General features: G+C 42.7%; 1 long non-coding RNA gene across 1 annotated transcript; it reads right to left on the bottom strand.

The window, feature by feature from the left end:
- Positions 1-5074: 5074 nt before the first annotated feature.
- On the bottom strand, positions 5075-12278 carry LOC119086200. Its single transcript, XR_005089438.1, has 2 exons — positions 6349-12278; positions 5075-5596 (listed from the first exon to the last, which is right to left on the bottom strand). It is a non-coding gene; the product is annotated as an uncharacterized LOC119086200 (long non-coding RNA).
- Positions 12279-19302: the final 7024 nt, after the last annotated feature.

The raw sequence follows: 19302 nt of genomic DNA on the forward strand, positions 1-19302 counted from the left end.
AATAAAAATAAACTTAAAAAAAAAAGAAAGTCTGGCAGTTGCCAGGCTAGAGTGTCATAGAGTTAGATATTTCCTTTAAGTTCAACACGGTTACTTTGTAGTTTTATTGTCTCTGGGAAACTCATTTAATCTTTCTCTGCCTCAGTTCCCACATCTATAAAACAGGATAATAATGGATAATAATAGATCTCATCTTAATGGAGCCTTGTGAAACATAAATGAGCTAAGTCAAGTAGAACACAGAAGGCCGGTGCTCATGCGTTAAGTTCTCAATAAATAGCAGCAATTTCAGCCACTGCCACAACTTCCTTTCACACGATCAAGGTATGATGCAACTGGAACAGTTATAAGAAATGGTCAAATTAGCTACCGCACTTCATATTAAGGCGAGCAAAGGAAATGGCCTGTTGACAAGGCTCAGGCTAACTGTTGAAAGAGACTTAACTCAACGAGGGGCCAAACAATGTTTACCACACACTCGGCTCATCATACGTATTTCAGGCAGGAACTTACTGAACCCTGTATCTATGTCATCGGAAGCTTTGTAATTGTTAATAAAAAATGCTTGACTCAGGCCTTTGATTTAACTGTGTTTAGTCCATTAACATTACAAAATACACAACAGAGACAGTTAAGAAAAATAAATCCTAGGCCAAATTTCAGAATAGCCATTATCTTTTTCTCCTTTTCGAATATGTACCAAGGCAGAGTGAAAACAGTGACGTGTGTATGCAGTGTGTTATTATACTTATGAAAGGAATTATAATTTCTAATATACTAGTTACTATTAAGCAAAAAAAAAAAAAAAAAACAGATGGAGGGGCTTGGTGACTCATACCTATAATCTCATCACTCAGGGGCCTGAGGCAGGAAGATGCCAAGTTAAATGCCAGTCTGAGCTACTTTGTGAGACAGTGTTTAAAACCTGAAACACAAAAATAAATGAAATGAGGAAAGTGTTGAAGAAACAGTGACATTACCATATCACCCCGTACTTGGTGGAGAATTCTTATATTTATCGCATCTGTCCTTTCTCATGACCACCATTGAGAGAGGCAGGTAGCCAGAGCTGTGTCTGTTTACTAAGAATAATGCTGAAGCTCAGGGGAGCAAGCAGAAATGTCAAAATCAGAATTGGAACATTTCTTTCCTGATCTCAGCTCTCGGTCATCTTTTCTGCTTCTTTTGGGAAAGGATCGCTCAGAATCACCTCCCTTTGCTGAACACATCTTTCTGTTGTCAGTACAATAAAAATATTATGAGCTAACTCCCTCCCTTATCTCAAAATAATGGAAGAAATAGCAGACCCTATAAGATCCCCCAGGATAACTGACCTTCTATCTTGCTGGTAGAACCCCAACTGGAATCATTTAATGGGTAGAGCTCGGAAGTCAGAAGGTTGCCCCACCACTTAGCTGGACTTCAGAACAAAACACCTGACATGAAGTGACTTCAGTGGGCACTTATTGCTCCTTGCAAGCCTGTAGGGTATCTGAGAAGTTCAGATATCAGCTCACTCTGGACATCTGTACTTAGAGGTGCATTGGATGTCAGCTAACTATAGACTTGTCTGATTCGGCTTCCGTTGAGACAGTGTTCATATTTTTCACCCTTCATCCCCTGAAAGATTATCCCTGGCTTGTTCTTACGTCAATGTCAGGAGTCTGAGAACTTACAACGAACATTGTGTTCCTTCTGACGCATTCTATAGGACCCAACATGTCATGAAACTAACCCAGCAGGACAAGGACTGAAGAATGAAATACCACCTTTTTTTTTGTTTTGTATAGACTAAATATTTATGTAACAAAAGGAGTGGATGGATAGAGATGGTTGGAGGATCGAGATCATCTTGGCAAGCATTTCACCCCAGCTATAAACGTGCCGTGTCATGAAGAAGAAAAGCCAAGGATATTAACACACACGTTACACACTGCATTGATTTTGTTGGCGTGTTGAAGCATGTTAATCAAGTAAGTGGTTCTGTGATAAATTATAATAATTTACACATCTTCTATTCCCAGCGTTTGAAATTGCATCACACAAATTGTAGGTATTCTATAAAAATAATTAATAATGATAAAAAGAACTGGCAGAGGGGAAATTACTGTGGCAGAAATCACAGAAGCAGCTGAAGTGCAGTTTAATCACTTACAATTGCTTGTGCAACTCCAGCAGGGAACAACTCAACCTCCCCAGAGGTTTTGAGAGAGACACACTGGTTGTTCCCAAAAGGCTCTCTTTATTTGTTTTAAAATATGAAAGCTAAGGAAAATTTGGGGGATTACACAAAGCTCCAACCCACCCCTGATACGACAGTGAAGGCTGGAGCTGGCAAAGTCTGGAAAGCAGTGAGGAACCAGAATTCAGATGCAGCTTAAGCTCCCATTGGGAATCACTCTAAGCCAGTGGTTCTCAACCTTTCTAATGCTGCAGCCTTTGAACCCAGTTCCTCGGCTGTGGTGACTGCCAACCATAAAATTATTTTCATTGCCACTTCATAACTATAATTTTGCTGCTGTTGGGAATCCTAATATCAATATCTGATGTGCAAGATACCTGATACGTGACCCCTGTGAAAGGGTGGTTCATCCCCAAGAAAGTAGTGACCCACATGTAGAAAACTGCTGCTCTAAGGCCCTCGGAGAGTTTTGCATGTACTGAGTTTACTAGGTGCTTGCTAAATGTGAAACTTTAGATTATATCCCAAGCCTATGGATTCAGTCTGGAGTTTCAACAAGACCTGTGACAAGTAACTCAGATGTGTTTAGAAGCTGACGATCTAAAAAACGGTTAGTGAAATGTGTGATATGAAAATGGGGGGGGGGTTATGAGGAGTTAAGAGTTTAGGGTGGATGAAGACAAGGCAATGGGGAAGACAAAGGATGGCGTTGGTTAACCAAAATTAAAAATGCAGTTTTTTAAAGCTTTACGGAGATGCACTATTTTATAAGGTAATTAATTTAGACACATAATTTTCAAACAGAAGGAGTTTGAATGGACAGAACCTGCAGGAGTGGATAATGAAGGATTCTCCCGGAAGACATGAGTTATTAAACAGAAATCCCAGTGTCGGGCATAGGATAACTCTCTGGGAGTTGTTGACCAGGGGGGGCTCCACAGGACCCCCCAAACAACACAAGTTCTTGGTTATTCACAGTAACTAGATGGCGATACCATATTGCTGAAGACACCACGCACTTTTGTTTCAGGACAGAGAAAAACCAAGCCAAACATCTCTTCCCGGCTGATAGCTTTCACAGGGCCAAAAGATGCTCCACAGGCTGGGTGGGGGGGTTATCAGCAGCAGTCTCACTCAATTGTGGTCCCTGCATGCCATACAACCAATCTGCCAGGCGAGAATTTCTCAGTGGCGCAATACTTGTATGACTGCTGTGGGGTTAACCAACCACTCTCTGATTGGATTTGAGGCCAGTTCCACAGGAGAGATCTTGTATCCCGCAGTATATCCAATGGCCGGGAAAGTCACAGGCCTGAAGGATAAACCTACTTCTGTTATTTGATAAACAGACATCTTATCAAACTGTCTTCTGAATATTTATACCCACAAATTAGTGCTGCTCTAACATTTTGTTGGGTAATATAGACTCTAACCGCTCAAAGTGCTGACAATGAGTGACTTGTAAGAGCATATCCATAAATGAGATGTCTACATCAGCACCCTTGCCTACAAGGCTCATTGCAGAAGTGGAAAGACTGTTAAGAGCTAAAGGATGATGGGAAGGGATTCACAGTAGCTGTGATCACCTATACAAATGAAGCCAGCCCACGTTCGAACCCAGATGAAGATCTCACGGGACCCCACCCTTTGCTCAGGAGCTACAGGCAGTTGGTGGATACTGAAAGGAGGGGGAATCATTTCTCTTCATGCTCAGGTAGATGGTGTCATACCCATATGCATTTAGGCACCACGAATAGGACTTAGTGAATAATCAAAAAATAAAGGCGGACATGAAGGTGGGAATGTGCTGGGGCTGGGGGAGGGGCAAGTAAATGGGAAAAGTTGGGATGGATATCAGGATACATTATATACATGGATAAAATAGCCAAGGAATACATTTATAACATTCTTTAAAGATGATAAATTAATAGTTTTTAAAAGGGAAACCTAGGCTTCCTGCTAAATTCTTAAGTACTGGAAAACGGAATAATTGAGCCAGGCATGGTAGCACACACCTGTAACCCTGCATTAGAATGAGGCGGATTACAAAGATTCCAGATTCCAGGCCAGGCTCCACCCCACAGTGAGACACTGTCGCAAACAAACGGAAACAATCTGTCCAGCTGAAGTAACATTCCCTCCATATCTTAACACTCACACCCTGTTTCTTATCAACAGTTCAATTAACACGTGTGCTTCCAGGCCTCACTGCACGCAAGGTACTCTGGGAGCACAAACAGCCCATCTGGGACCCTGCCATCCCATGTCATGAGAAGCCAAACAAAGGCTTTTTGCCCTTCCCCATGTCCCCTTGTTTCTTTTTTGTTTTTTGTTTGTTTGTTTGTTTGTTTGTTTGTTTTTCGACACAGGGTTTCTCTGTGTAGCTTTGTGCCTTTCCTGGAACTCACTTGGTAGTCCAGGCTGGCCTCGAACTCACAGAGATCTGCCTGGCTCTGCCTCCCGAGTGCTGGGATTAAAGGCGTGTGCCGCCGCCGCCCGGCGCCCCCTTGTTTCTGAGTACCTTCCTTTTGTCTTCCTCAGCCTGCTTCCTTCCCTGTCTCAGTGATGCTGTGACTAAGATTTTCCTGCTGCTGCTTTAAGGGCAAAGTATTTGATTTATTCGAAATTCCACTTACAGCAGTGATTTCAAATGTTGGGGGAAATTTTTGATTTGGCTCTCTTCCAAGTAACCTGCGTTATAGTATCATTACGACCTTGAACCCTGGACAAAGACGACGAAAGTATTTGTAAGGAATGCTAGATAAACGTAACACGGCTTCGTCATATTTTCCACTTCTTCCTAGTGTAATATTTTTTCAAAGAAGATACAAGCTTGGAAAATGAAAGAGAGAAACAAAAATAGAAAGAGATTATGGTTTTTTTCCTCAAATATTCAGAGGCAAAACATTCATAATAAATTTAATTTCACTGAGGAGAAAGGACTTTTTTTTTTTCAACAACAGATGAATTTCTTTCCAGAACATAGTTTGAGACACAGACAATGAAACAGAAATCTGAAAAAGTATTTTCTGATGAGTGGTCCAGGCCAGCACCAGATCTCAAACTGTGGTCACGGGTGTCGCTCCATCATCGAGGCTTGTGTGCCTAGTGTCTTAAGTTCTGCTATTAGAGAGTGCTACATTCTCTCTCTCTCTTTTTCACACTCCCCTCATACTTCTGAGAGGCTCTGAGCTCATTCCATTCTTCTTCTAGCCCTGCATAGATATTCCACGAAGATTCTGCTTTTCAAAATCAAGACTGCTTGAAGTTCCGCTGAGAGTCATGAAATTTCAATCTCCCACACAATAGCAGCTCCATCTTCTTTTCGCCACTCTTGGCATGGTGGGAAGAGCGAATGCCCAGCAGGAACAATAGGACTCCTTTTCAGTTCTGAGACCCTGGCTGCTGCACAGGCTGCATGGAAAAAAAAAAAAAATCCTTCACAATCCCACGGGTGACATCTCTTCCCCCTTATCACCCACGCCTCACACAGCCAGAACTTGATAAGACACTCAGGGAGAAGATAATGCCTACCGTCAAGCTGTCTAGGTAGAAATAATAATAATCTGTTTATAGGAAAGCAGCTGCCCCATTGTTTGGGATTCATGAAATCTCAGTTAGTTATTCTCTTTCAGGCAGGCCTATTCCCCTTCCTCACGTCCATTCAATCACCTCAGGACTTTAATGATGGGCATTTGGCTATAACCACATGTAGTCTCAGGATATACTTTAAAAACCATAGAAGAAATATTTTGTTAAATCATATGGAGGCTAAAAAAAAGTTGACTATTCTTAAAAAAAAAAAAAAAAGAACTCAGAATTATTGCCCAAATGTCAAAGGCAGGCTTTAGTTTCTCAGACTGAAATTCTGAAGAATGGAGGTAAGGTGGCTGTCCAGAATCCAGGTCACACCCACATGCGCTGCCTTTCATCAGTGGAAAATGGAACAGGGAGGCTTAGAAGCAGCCTGGCTGGGGGATTATTGTTCTCTTACCCTTGAGCTGCATCCCTCCCCTGGCTACAAAAGGATCCCCTGCTCTGAGGGTACTGCACTGACCAGTGTTAGCAGTAAGTGACCCCGTCCTTGGAACGGATGGAGGGTGAGGCATTCCTTTCTCCTATGTCTACCCATCTGGGGCGGAAGGTGGCACAGAGAAGCTTTTTACCTTGCAGATGAGACAAACAAGTGATGGGGAACAATGGGATCAATTTCTTCTGGCCCTCCACCCAATGTACCGGCTCACTTCCAGGAGCAGACCGGCATCTCATCTCTGAAACAGTTACTCATAAGCAAACAATACCTATAAGTTAACAATGAGCGAAAAGTTCAGGTTGCTTTTGCATCTGCAGAGACTTCCCTAGATATCGTCAGTACATCTAGTTAAGCTGAGTTGACCGTCCTGTGGGGTTTCCTTTTAGCACGGAGTGGCAGTGACCCAAGGGAATCAACGGGGTGGGCGGGGGGGGGGGAGCAACATAAAGGTAAGGTTAGTGGAGACAGCCTTGATGAACTGCCCACTTCCTCATCCCCCCACTGTGGATGGTAGGATTACTCCTGCCTCTGAAACGCCTCTGGTCAATCCAGATCTCTTAATGCACAACAAACACATACTCAGCTCAAGGGTCTCCTCTTCTGTCACCGCTTCGTGAATGCCCCGTGCCCAGAAGGCACAGCTCAAGTACCGCAGCACTGTGCACAAACTCTCCCAGCCTCGCGCCCCTCTGTACGGGATACACTTCTCGCTGACCAGAAGATGAATTTCCAAGAAAGGACATTAACTTCTCTCTACATCTTTATTCATCTTTAGGAAGGAAAGTTAGCACTGTTCCTTGTATCCATCATGCTTGGTCATGGATCCAACACACTTGGTCATGGATCGTAACTCTGACGACAACCTGTGTTTCCCTGAACTGGGGTGAGGGGGAGCAGAATTCCCTAGGCGAATAATGTACTACTGAATCACACTTATATATATATGAGTGTGTGTGTGTGTGTATATGTGTGTGAGAAAATAGGGAAGAACAAGAGAAGGCCACACGGATGCACAGTATGTGTGCCCACACTGTCTAGGCATCCAGTGGACAGTCTGCTTGCATCACCCTCTCACTTGGGAGCTGCACTGTTCTCTCCTTATCTGAGATCTGAGTCTGTTGACCTGCAAAGGACGTGTGGGGAAGGGAAAGAAATTTATCACAAGAGTTTTTATGGTTTTTTTTTTTTCTTTCCACCAGCCTTACTAAAGGGTGACCTTAAGGAACCCACAGAGTTTCCTCTAGGAGAGCAGGACTTGACTCTCCCCTCTGACAGGGGAGACCAGCACACATGGAGGAGGTAGCAAGGAGCAGCTGCTCCCCCATCATCAGACAAACCCCCAAAGAGAAGGGCAGATGGAGCCAAGGAGGTCTGTCTGGACTGCTTGAAAGAATGGGTCTTGACAGCATCCAGGGAAGGGCTGATGCCGCTGTAACTTGTGAGTCCCTCTCTCAGTACTCATTATTAAAAACACAAGTTCTTACACCATGAGTGTCTGCAGAATTCTGGAAACCTCTGGATTCAGCCTCCGTCCTTCTTCCCTAAGACAGCAAAGGGGTTAATGTCTGGGCAGTAATCAGAGGCTGCCAGCACCCACCCTACACATAATAGGCATTGTTGTACTTGAGACTTTGTCTGTTTTTTCTGGCAGGCTTGACTGCTTGGAACAGATTCTAAAACAGGAAAGGAAAAAAAAAAAGTCAGTCTGCTCTTTTTTTTTCCTTTCTTTCTTTTGTTTTTAATGGGCACAGCCGACAAAAACATGAGGATTGTCGTAGAAGCGCTATTTTCCTGGATTTCCAGGAAAGTTGGTGGCGGAGAGGACAACTTGTCAACTTAAAATACATCGACCTCCCTCGAAGGGGAATTAGTTTACACGTGTGCACGGGGCATCTGGAACATCTGAAGGTGGCTGCCCGCTCTCAGGCACGAAACAACACATTACAACTGTATTAGCTGATAAGTGAACTGTGGCTGGCCCATTCATCTGCATAGGAAATCCATTAGCATGACGTTATTAATGTGCTTGTTCATCAACCTTCCCAGGTCACTTGCAATCTCAGGACGTGTTTGTCATTCACACCTGATAGGCTTCCAGATGTTTCCATCTGCAAGCACACGACCATGTCTTACTGACCGCAAAACCCGCTACAAAACATTAGATTCCATTCCAGTGGGAAAGACCAGGCTTTACATCAGCTTTTTGTTGTTGGATTTTTGTTGTTGTTGCTGTTTGTTTGTTTTTTATTCCTAATCTACCATGAAACAATGTTTTTTTTTTTTTAATTTTCACAAACCAAATTATGAACTTGGCCTTCCATGGCAGATATTTACAGATGTTTCCAAGTGTTTCATCTGTTTCTGTACTTTCCCTGTTACAGACCGATGATAAGCAGCTTGGGAATCAACCTGGTCCATGGGACATGTGCCGTTGGACCCTGGGCTGAAGGCCAGAGTGGCTATGCTAGGCTTTGAGTCTTCCAACTCTTACAACTACTCACTTCTGAGCTGTGTTCAGTGAAACATTGTGCATTGTATAAAAACATGCCACAGGCTGGACCCAGCCCACCAGCTAGGGTTTGCCAACCCTAGCTGCTGTTGCTGCAAGGGGCTAGTTATAATGATAACCAGCACTGCCTGGCCAGCTACCTGTTGGTCATCGGTCCGCTCTGTTCTCCCACGGTATTTGTATATTAGACGACATTGTTTGAATTTCACAGAGTGCCAAATATGTACTATATGAATCTTAAGAACTTATTTTTATTCAATCTAAAATATGAAAGATGGTCCTGAATACAAATCATGTGTGTGTGTGTGTGTGTGTGTGTGTGTGTGTGTGTGTGTGTGTGTGTGTGTGTGTGTGTGTGTGTGTGTGTGTGTGTTATTGTATCCTCTTTGTGTGGCACACACTTTCCTGACTGGGTCCTCTTCCTAGCCCTCCCAACCTGATTTTGCCAGTTACTTCCTTGTGATTATTTAGGAAGAGTACTGAAAGGGGAGCTAGTTCTTCTGTTCATGCTACAAACATTCATTGAGTGCTGCCCTTCTGCCAGGCCCTGGGTTTAGAGCAAGTACTTCACAGAAAGGAGAATACAAAGATACTCACACCCATGGACCTGTCAGGATGGCCATGGGCTTCAGAATCAGTCAAAAAAAAATCATCCACGTAAATACAGCAGAGAAAGGACAGGTGTGGCAGCCCACGGAGAGGGGTGGCAGGGTGTGGGGGAAGAGAGCAAGTTGTCCCTTAAAATCAGTGTGCACCATCCACAGCAGCATGTGACCACACCACCACCTACCTGAATACAAACCCTGGTGTGTGGCTCCCTTGTCCCTACGGGGAGGGTCGCGTCCACGAAAGGAAACACAGGATGTCTTGTGTCGGGTGTTCTGTGTAAGAGCGTAGAGTTATTCTTTCAAAGTTGTGCCCTGCCCTTCCCCTTGCTGAGTAGACAGACTGAAGGCTTGGCATCTGGAACAATGCAGGGATCAGGGACTGGAGAGGGGAGAGGAAGGAAACACAGCTCCACAAGGAGACAGCTTCGACAAGGGTGAAGCTGCTGCACCACCCTCCGGGGGTCCCCGAGCAGCCTGCTGAGAGGAAGGAAGAGGAGAGGCCTGACTGCCAGACACTGCCTTCACCTTTCTCAAGAGCTAGTGATGTGGAGTTTACTTTTCTCAAGAGGTAATGACGTGTTACTATACACTTGGATTTCGCTCAGATTCAAAAGGAGAGCACAGTGTTTTGCTTCCAACGTGAAATGTTTCTAGATTTTTTTAGAAAGATGCCATCCACATAAAGGCTAACTACAGTTTTACATACAAGTTGACATCCTTCCTCTGTGTTTCAGAAACGTGATAAAATGAAGCATTACTACACAAGTTTCCTGTGAACGTTACTTGTTTTAAAGAAACTTTTTTTTAAAACAATCATTTTAACAAACTAAGAAAAACGCTTCAGTTAACGCGCTACGAAAAGAGGCAGAAATGAAATCTATCCCCCAGTAATGTTACTAACTTAAGATACCGCAACAAATTCCTTCAAAACGTTTTGCTGCCTTAGCGTTAGGAAGGTGAATAAAGCCAATCCCACCTAAGACCAAGAGCGGTTAAAAGTCAAGCATGTCTGCCTAGAAAGAATAGCAAGTGGTCCCCACATTCTGCTACCAGCGGCAATGACGTAATTTTCTCAGATGAGTCACATGACTAGCTACTTACTGTGAAGTACTTTTCCAGAAAGTGCTGGAGCAAACCTTTGCCAATGGGAGAGAGACAGTTCTTATTTAATAGATAAGAATTATCAGCTGTGGAGTGATGTATGCAGGGGCAAGTAAGGTTGGATTTGAACCAGTATGTCTGAGATTCTGCTCTCAACACTTCCATCCTTACTTTTCCTGCATGTCCCGTTCCCCAAATTCTCTCCAAGGAGCCTGTACTTCTCTTATGTTAGAATTAATTCTTTCATAGACTGTGAATGTTGTATATTTACTACACTTTACTGATTCCCTAAGCGACTTATGCTGTAAATCTCAGATAGAGTCCTCTGGGCACTATGAGACAATCTGAGTCCTGGGAGTCTGGGCCGTCTTCCTTGGATAAATCAGGCTGTCGTGCTTAGTCAAGCCACACACAGGAACTAAACCTCATCTTCCTCTACCTCCTACCCATCAGGTAAGAACTCTCTGAAACACGAAAAGAAATCAAAATAGCCAAATCAAAGCCAACATTCGGTAGACTCTAGGAACGAATTAGGGATGAGAATTCACCAACCTCCCTCCCTCAACTCTGACTTTGATACTCCTTTGGAAAATCAGAAGGAGGAAAAAAGTCAGAATTTGGGGAAAATGCCTTTCCTAAAAACTTGATGTTTTCCACCTGTGTGTGCATTTGGATGTTTAAAAATGTGCTTATTATACATCATCCTATTGTTGAACATCTACAGTCACAAGACAAATTGATTGGTGAAAAGGCAATTATTTGTTATATTAAAAGATTTTTTTCACCTTAAAATATATATCTGTATGACCTGCAATCACTTGCAGAGTAGCTTGCCTGAAACCGTGGGATGCCAATTTTTCTGTGCAACCCAGAGAAGACAAGCAGACTGGGAAAACTGGGCACAGGCTGGGGAGGTCCGAGCATTCTGATTGGCCCCTCTCAAGACCTCCTTCCCAACACATCATCTCCTTTTATATAAATTAAATGTGTTCACTTTTTTTTTAAAGATATGCATGGTATTTACTTTTCCGTTGGTGAAACTAAAAACACCATGACCAAAAGCAAGTTATAAAAGAGTTTCTTTTTTAATTAGAGTTCCAGAGTAGGACTCTGTAATAATTAGGAGGGCATGGTAGTGGGTGGTGGAGCAGGAAGCTGGCTGATCATGTTTTCATCCACACAAAGGAAGCAGCTCGAGAACTGGGGAAAAGGTGAAGCTATAAACTCAGAAAGCCCACCCTCAGTATCATACTTCCTCCAGCAAGGCCCTCTTAAAGGTTCCATAACCTCTCTAAACAGCGCCACCAACTAGGTACTACATATTCAAATATCTGAGCCTGTGGGGAACATTTCTCAAACCATTCCATGCATCCACACATCTGCCCAGGCAGTAAACTTGAACATCGATGTCTATGGGAAGAGCACTCACTGATCTGTGGGTGGACTTTGGTATGCATCAGAAGTACTTGGAAACATTTTCAATCTATGTACTTTGGGCACCACAACTGGAAACTCTCATTTGGTACTGAGGGGAAATTCCCAGCATCTAAATTTTAATAAGTCCTCCCCATGTCCTGGGAGCTCATATACGTGTATATACATGATTGTCAAACACACCTAACTTTGAAAACCCCTGGACAATTCAACGGAAAGTGATAGTTTCTTCAAGTTGAAGGAGACAAGGAAAATACTTCTCAGAATAGCTCAGACCCCAGAGGATCACTCCTGGACTTTTTAAGAAGCAAACTGAGAAGGTGTGTCCAGTGTAGTCAGAAGTTTTCCTTTGTCCCATCAGGTCCAAAAGCCACTGGGACCCAGATAAATACACAGAGACTTATATTATTTATAAACTGTATGGCCTAATGGCTCAGGCTTCTTGCTAGCTAGCTCTTATATCTTAAGCTAACCCATTTCTATTAATCTATGTTTTGCCACTTGCTCCGTGGCTTACCAGTCTGCTGGCATGTTGTTCCTTGGGCGGCTGGCTGGCATCTCTCTCTCCTCTCCTCTCTCTTCCTGTCTATCTGCTTGTATTTCTTGCCCGACTCTAAGCTGCCTTGTCATAGGCCAATACTCCTTTATTTATCAACCAATCAGAGCAATACATATTCACAGCATACAGAAAGACATCCCATAGCAGTCCAGTCAAGACAAACTGAGGCTGTAGATTTTTAAGATATGTGGTTTGCAAGATGCATTTGCTTTAAAGTCAAATGGTCACTACTGTAACCCCATCCCTTGAAAATGTCTCTCATGTAATTTCAGCCCTCTGCTGGTGCTCCCTCTTCCCAGAATCCTCCACTGCAGTTTCTGAAACATAATCTCAGATAAAGATCGGTGGATTGGTGGTTGTTTCCTCATAAAAGAAGAAAGTGGAAAGTCCTCACTTCCTTTAGACATTTGTTAGACTAGTGTTCATATTAGCCCCTTTTCTTTTGTTATAACAAAGGATCTAGTGCTGGATACTCCCTCAAAAAAAGAGGTCCACTTTGCTCACGGTTTTGATTCTGAAAGCCCCAGACAGGGCAGCCCCATCTTGCAGCCTTTAGGGAGGATACCCTGAAGAGAGCATCACAATGGCAGATGGTGTGTGGAAGAGATAACATAGTAAAACAAGAAGCCAGATGAATCCAGAAGCCAGGCTTGGTCATCCGGGAACAACCTCCTCATGTAAGAATTAACTCAGTCTGCAAAATCAGTATTGTATCACTAGCCAAATGACCCGGGGCCTGGGACATGTCTCTTAAGAATGCTCACCACCTCGCTTGAGGAGCAAGCCTCCAACTACTGTATCTAAAGCAGAGCCTATGTACACTAGCGAAGCTGAGCCTGGCTGCCCCGAGAGCAAACAGTAATGACCTGGCTGATTAAACAGTGGACATTTGCTTCCTGCGGTGTTTGAAGCTGGAAGACCCTTTGTTGAGGTTCTAGCCAGGTCAGTGCCTTAAGAATGTTCCTCACTGGAAGATAACTTCCCTCTCACGTGACCCCCAAGGTGAAAATGGGGGACTGGGGTGGTGATGAGGTCAGGATGGGGAGGGAAAATGAGAGAGAAGAGAGAGATCCTCGTGTTGGTGGGAGTGAGCTCTCTGGTCTCCTTTCCTCTTCTTGTGAATATACCAATCCCATCCCATCGTGGGGTAGTGTACCCTCCTGACCCCACCTAAATCAAATTAATTCCAATTTCAAACATCATCATCACAGTGGGGTTAGGACTTCAAAATATCAATGGAGAGGGACAGATACAAGTATTCAGTCAGCAACATACACAATTCTCGCAGAAGAAGCCATGAATATCTCCCTACACAGCAATCCTGGGTCGTCATCTCCCTCAGATGGATCAGTGAAAGTGAGAAAGTCGATGTCTTTTCACGACTTTGGAGAGAAGGTGAGTCAATATTTTATAAAAAGCAGCTGATGTCATTTCGCCATTTTATCAATATTCAAGAAATTGTAGGAGCATAAAATGAAGACTAAACCCCCGGAATCCAGCATGAGATTTATTATTTTACTAGATAGAGACAGCTTGGTCAGTGATATCAGCTGCTCAAAATGAAATAGGAAAGAAAATGAAGTCATCCATCCACCTCTTAATTCCAGAATTCTATCCATGAATTATCCATTTTACATCATATAACTGTCGTTTAGAAGGCATGTCATCTTTTCTATTTCACTTCTTTCTCTCGGTTCAGACAGACTACAGTCTGTATTTTATGAAAGGGCTATACAAGCTCATGAAGTCTGAAAGATAGGCCTGTTTAGACATGCCCAGGATGGGAACGTTTCCCTTTTCTCCCTTATTTCCATTAGCTAATACTTTAAAGGACTGGTTAACTGGTATATACTCCATCCTTTCATTATCTACTTGCCCTACCAGCCATCTCTGGAAGGAAGATTCTGAGCGTCAGACATGTTATCAGATCTGTACTCCAGGAAATAAGGAGTTTGTGCAGTGAATAGCAGTTACATTCTAATTATATTAATTCAGACTGCAATTTCATTGAAATATAAAGGACCTGCTGTCGGAGTGGTATGGACAATGGAGGCTGAACATGTCACAGACATGACAAATTCCTCGCACAGAGTGCCAGATGCATTGTTGCCCGGGATCCTTTTTCTGAGAGGAAATTTAGCAAGCGCTATCAGTGTCAACCATGGAATAAGGAATCCACTCATTCGTTAGCTTTCCAAGTTGCAGGTACATCTGCCAGGAGAGTCTGCCAACAGATGAATTGGTAATTAAAATCATTTCCGTGATTGGGGGGAGTGATTCAGAAATGGTTCCTCTTTTATGTCTTCCTTTCTCCGAGTAGAGGGAACAATACTTCCCTGAATACTGATGAAGCTTTGCTCTGGACAGCACTAGAACCGTGAACTCGTGGACGCCTCACTTCAAGAGGCGGCCATCTTCACAGGAGGTTTGCATTTTAGTTTTTCTTACATACAAACTTCCGCCCTTGGCTCATCTTCTTTTGTTTCATACGTGTTCTTTACAGCAAGACCTAATAAGACTCAAATGTGCCTGACCATGCCCCTGATTTCACAAGGACAGAAGGCATTCGCTCTACCCTAAGCCAGCCACAGTACCAGAGTAAATAATAAACCCTGAGGATGGCCAGCTTGTTCTTCGTTTTACTTCAGACAACTGAGAAGTAATGAGTAGGCAATGTGTCCCTTTCTAAGACTATCTCTGCCAACAAGTGATAAAAAGAAATTGTTGGTTGGAATATGGCATTTTGCATTTGTCAAGACCCACAGAATGCATACCTCCAAGAGTGAGTTCAGTGTAATGATAGACACACAGTGATAATCATGTGGTAACAGAAGGTCATCAGTGTGGCGAATCAATATACTGTTCCAGGGATGGATGTTGATAATGAGGAAAGACATTGGCTGATGTTAGGCATGGAACATATATCAAAATTTTGGATGCTTTTCACTCAAGTATGCTATGAACCTAAAATTGAACTAAAAATTAGCTTGCTTGTAAAAAATATTTAAAAAATCAGTATATCATCACTTTACAATAAGTTATTATTGAATGGAGCCAGGTAAAAATCTTTAATAGTTGGATTCTTCACACACACACACACACACACACACACACACACACACACACACCTACTTATGGAAATGTCACTATTTTACATATGGGGAATTCATATTGCCAAAAGCAGGGAAGCAGATTCTGAGGAAAGCGGCCAGCTCTAACTGAGTTTACAAGAACTACAATGGACAAGATGATGAAAATGTGTGAGACTCTCGAGGAACGGTTTTGGTTTTTTGTTTTTGTTTTTTAATCCAGATTATTAGAAAATGTTCAGGAGAAAACAAAACCCATTTCTTAAGCCAAAAACATTAAGAACGCATCAAGAATGAAGAAGAGACATAGGAATTGGAGGAAACCCTAGACACACATCAAGGAACCAGACACAGCTTTCTAAAATAGTAAGTCATAAGGCACATGGGGAGGCTGGCCGACTGCATTCCCAGTTCTCAAGATGGGGATTTCCTGGTGATGGGTTGTTAGGCTGAGTACAATGTGGTGCTTATGTTGTTTTGAGAGACATATTAAAGATAAACTGATGGAATCAAGTAATACTTGTGTTTGCTTCTAACTGATGGGGAGGAGCAAGTTTTGATGACCAAGACTGGACCTGAATAAGAAAACTGAGTTTGATGGTTCACTATACATTTTATTTCTTTTTATATCCTTTTGAAATCTTTTTAGTAAACTAAACGCAACTTGTCCCTTTACTAAATGCCCCCAAGCCTCAGTACTCTCAGTTAGTTGTAAAACAGAAAAAGCAATAGCTATGGTAGAGATCCCTACCGCCTTACAAGTTCGGGGGAACATTTAAACAGAGAACTTAATGTACCAGGCACAGAGTAAACACTAGGTATTTTTTTAGGAATCTGTTTGACCCACTTAACCATGAACTGGCTGGTCTGAGCCTGGGGTTTCTGTACATTCCTTAGTGATTAACAAGGTTGGTAAGGTCAAGGCATTGGGAGATGAGAGTCTGTGTCTTCAAGGTGCCATCCTTACAGGCACTCTATGACGCTAATTAGAGAGAGTTCTTTTCACTTGGCTCCTGTACCACAGGACTATTTTTAGTTTGGCTGATCCCGGAATGTGTATGTAGGCACCCTGGTTTTGTTAAATATTTATTCAATCCTAGGCAACTCCAGGTGCAAAGAGAAAATATGTAAAGAAACCTTATCTCTCAGAGCCCTTGACTCTGGCCACACCCTCACTCCCAAACAGTTTTTTTTTTCTTTTCTGAAATATCAAAACTATCAAATGATCTTCCAATCTAAATAATTCTAAGCCCACCCGTCAATCTCTCCAACTTCCACAACCATTTTTCTCTCTCTCCTTTTTTTCTTCTCTGCATCTCTGGCCCACCTCATAGACTTCTGTTTAAATTTAAAGGGAAAAGAGCCGTTTTAAGTGAAGTACTGGCAGAGAAGATCGAATCGTGCAGAAGCACTGTCCGCTGGAGGAGGTGACGAGGCTCGGCCCAGTCGGAACTGTTCTGTTTGGCTCTACAGTAGCTGGACTCCTTTAGAACTCCATGTCTTGCGGCAGGCTCCAGTTTGTGGAGAGCTAAGCCTGGATCCTTGCCGGCTCCTGCCTGCATGTCAATTTCTAATAAAGCCAATTCTTGTTTTTCTAACTTGCTTCCAATTCTCAAATGTAACTCCAAAGCAAACAGAAAGTAATTAAAATGTCAACACTTCCCTGAGAAAGAACATAAACTCTCTTTGGATTTTCTTCCCACTAGAAATGTTGATTTTCTCCGCAGCTCATGGTCCCGTGCATGGCAACTGGCAGTCACCCACAGCAGAGCTGGCCAGTCAGGCGATGCTACAAATCCTCTGGCCTTTACCTTGCAGGCACTTCTTCCCCTCTGTTAACATTTTCCAAATGGAGAGATTCCACTAAGCAAAGTACCTGAAGCTGTCTCTTGTAATTGACAAATACTGACTCCCAGATTTTATGCAATAAGCTCTAGTACCAAAAAAAGGAATGTGGGGGCTAACAGGTTATCATCCAGTGCGGTGCAGTAAATTAACAGATGCCGTTTTGCATAAGGAGAGCCTGATTCTTCCTTTCTTTCCCTTCGGATTGCTTTGGACAGATTACAACTCCTCGGAGTTGATTGGGTTTGCGTGGAACAACGTTTGCTTTGAATGTCTCCTGTTAAAGGATGGAATAAGGGAGAGAAAATACACTCTATTCATTTGCGATTTGTGCTCAGAAGGTTAGTTCTTCTGAAGATGATTCTTCAAAAAAGAAGAAAAAAATCATAATCATTTAGTTCAGCATAATTGTTGAACTAAAGAGAGAAAAATGCTCCTGATTCCATAATCTCCCAATTACTTTCTTCCCATTAATTCTAGGTGTCTCCTTGACATGATTTTTACAACGTATGGATGTCCTTTGGGATCCCAAAGAGACTAGCTCCAGTTCCCAGCTCATGTCCTTGTGTAACATGGCATAGCATAACCTCCATAGCCGACCCATAAGCCCTATTGTAACAGAAATGCTCCATAAACAACTGTGGAGTGGTTTTCTGGTCGAGATTGGTGACGGGGAAGATTCGCGTGCAGTACCAGTGCAAGTTTTCTTCCAACACTTCTGATCTATAGTTGGTTGCATCCTACAGCTGTAGACCTGCAAGTAATCACCAGTGGGGTGCTGTATTTTTAGAGGAGCACACAATTCTTTCCTTCCAGCATTTCGCCCACCATGACATCACCCTTTTCAGACCCAGTTTTTAGACTCTGTGCTGTGCATATCAACCTAACCAGCATGATGGATCAGTGTGTGTGTGGGTGTGCCAAGGGTCCAGCCAAACACATCAGTGATCTCCAAGAGGCACCAAAATGTACACCAACAGCAGTGATGGACACAAATCACAGCCGTCGCTTTGGAGTTCTGAGAAAGATCCAAGGACCTCTTTAATCTTTCTGGCTAACCTCGGAGATAGGTATCAGCACTCTCGTTTTGCATGTAGAAACAGAATCTGGTCGACGTTAATATGTAGCTAAATTTACACATGAAGTGAAAAGGTTGATTCTAAATAACTTCAAAACCCCTGCAACAAGTCACATTAGCTGCTGGATGGGAAAGCTGTTAGCAACACGCTCACACTCTGGTTCTGCATTCTTGTCAAGGGGAAATGAATTCAGAACGGTGCTCTGTCAGGGATTACAGATGCTTGTGATCATGGGGATGAAGTGCTCAAAGGGGAAACGCACGATACTTCTGCCTTTTACGGAGAGTTTTCCATGTCCTCTGTGGATTACAGACTGCTTGAGGCCAGCACACTTATTTCTGTATAACTAGATAGATATCAGTATAATGTAGTATCAGAGCAATAAAACCAATGGTCTCTACTTTAACTTTTCTTAGAGTCATGAGAGTAAAAACTCTACTTAACACAAATATACTTCATAGAGCTATGAGGGATTTGATGAAGTAAATTATATAAACACAGATAATGCAGCTAATTAATGCTTTCCTTCTCTTCTTCCTCCTCCCCTTCTCCCATCAGTCCCTTACTTTCTTCCCATTCCAGTATCTAACATCAATTTTTTTTTCCTGCATGAAACCACAATATGAATACACAGGCAAAAGTGTTGTGAATCAAAGAGATCGTGGTTGAAATCTCTCTTGCATTAGTCTCTTACAATCAATTATTCAATGTCATTCATTGATCCATTTTCCCCAAATATATGGTATATATTTATAGAACAGAAAGAAAATCTCTAACAACAAAGAAAATGAAGGTGATTGCCGTTCGTCTTTTTCTCTAGCTCCTTCTTGGGGCCTCATCTCTTTTCCTCAGGTTGGGACAGT

This window comes from Peromyscus leucopus, chromosome 18 (assembly GCF_004664715.2).
Source record: "Peromyscus leucopus breed LL Stock chromosome 18, UCI_PerLeu_2.1, whole genome shotgun sequence".
Lineage (NCBI taxonomy): Eukaryota > Metazoa > Chordata > Mammalia > Rodentia > Cricetidae > Peromyscus > Peromyscus leucopus.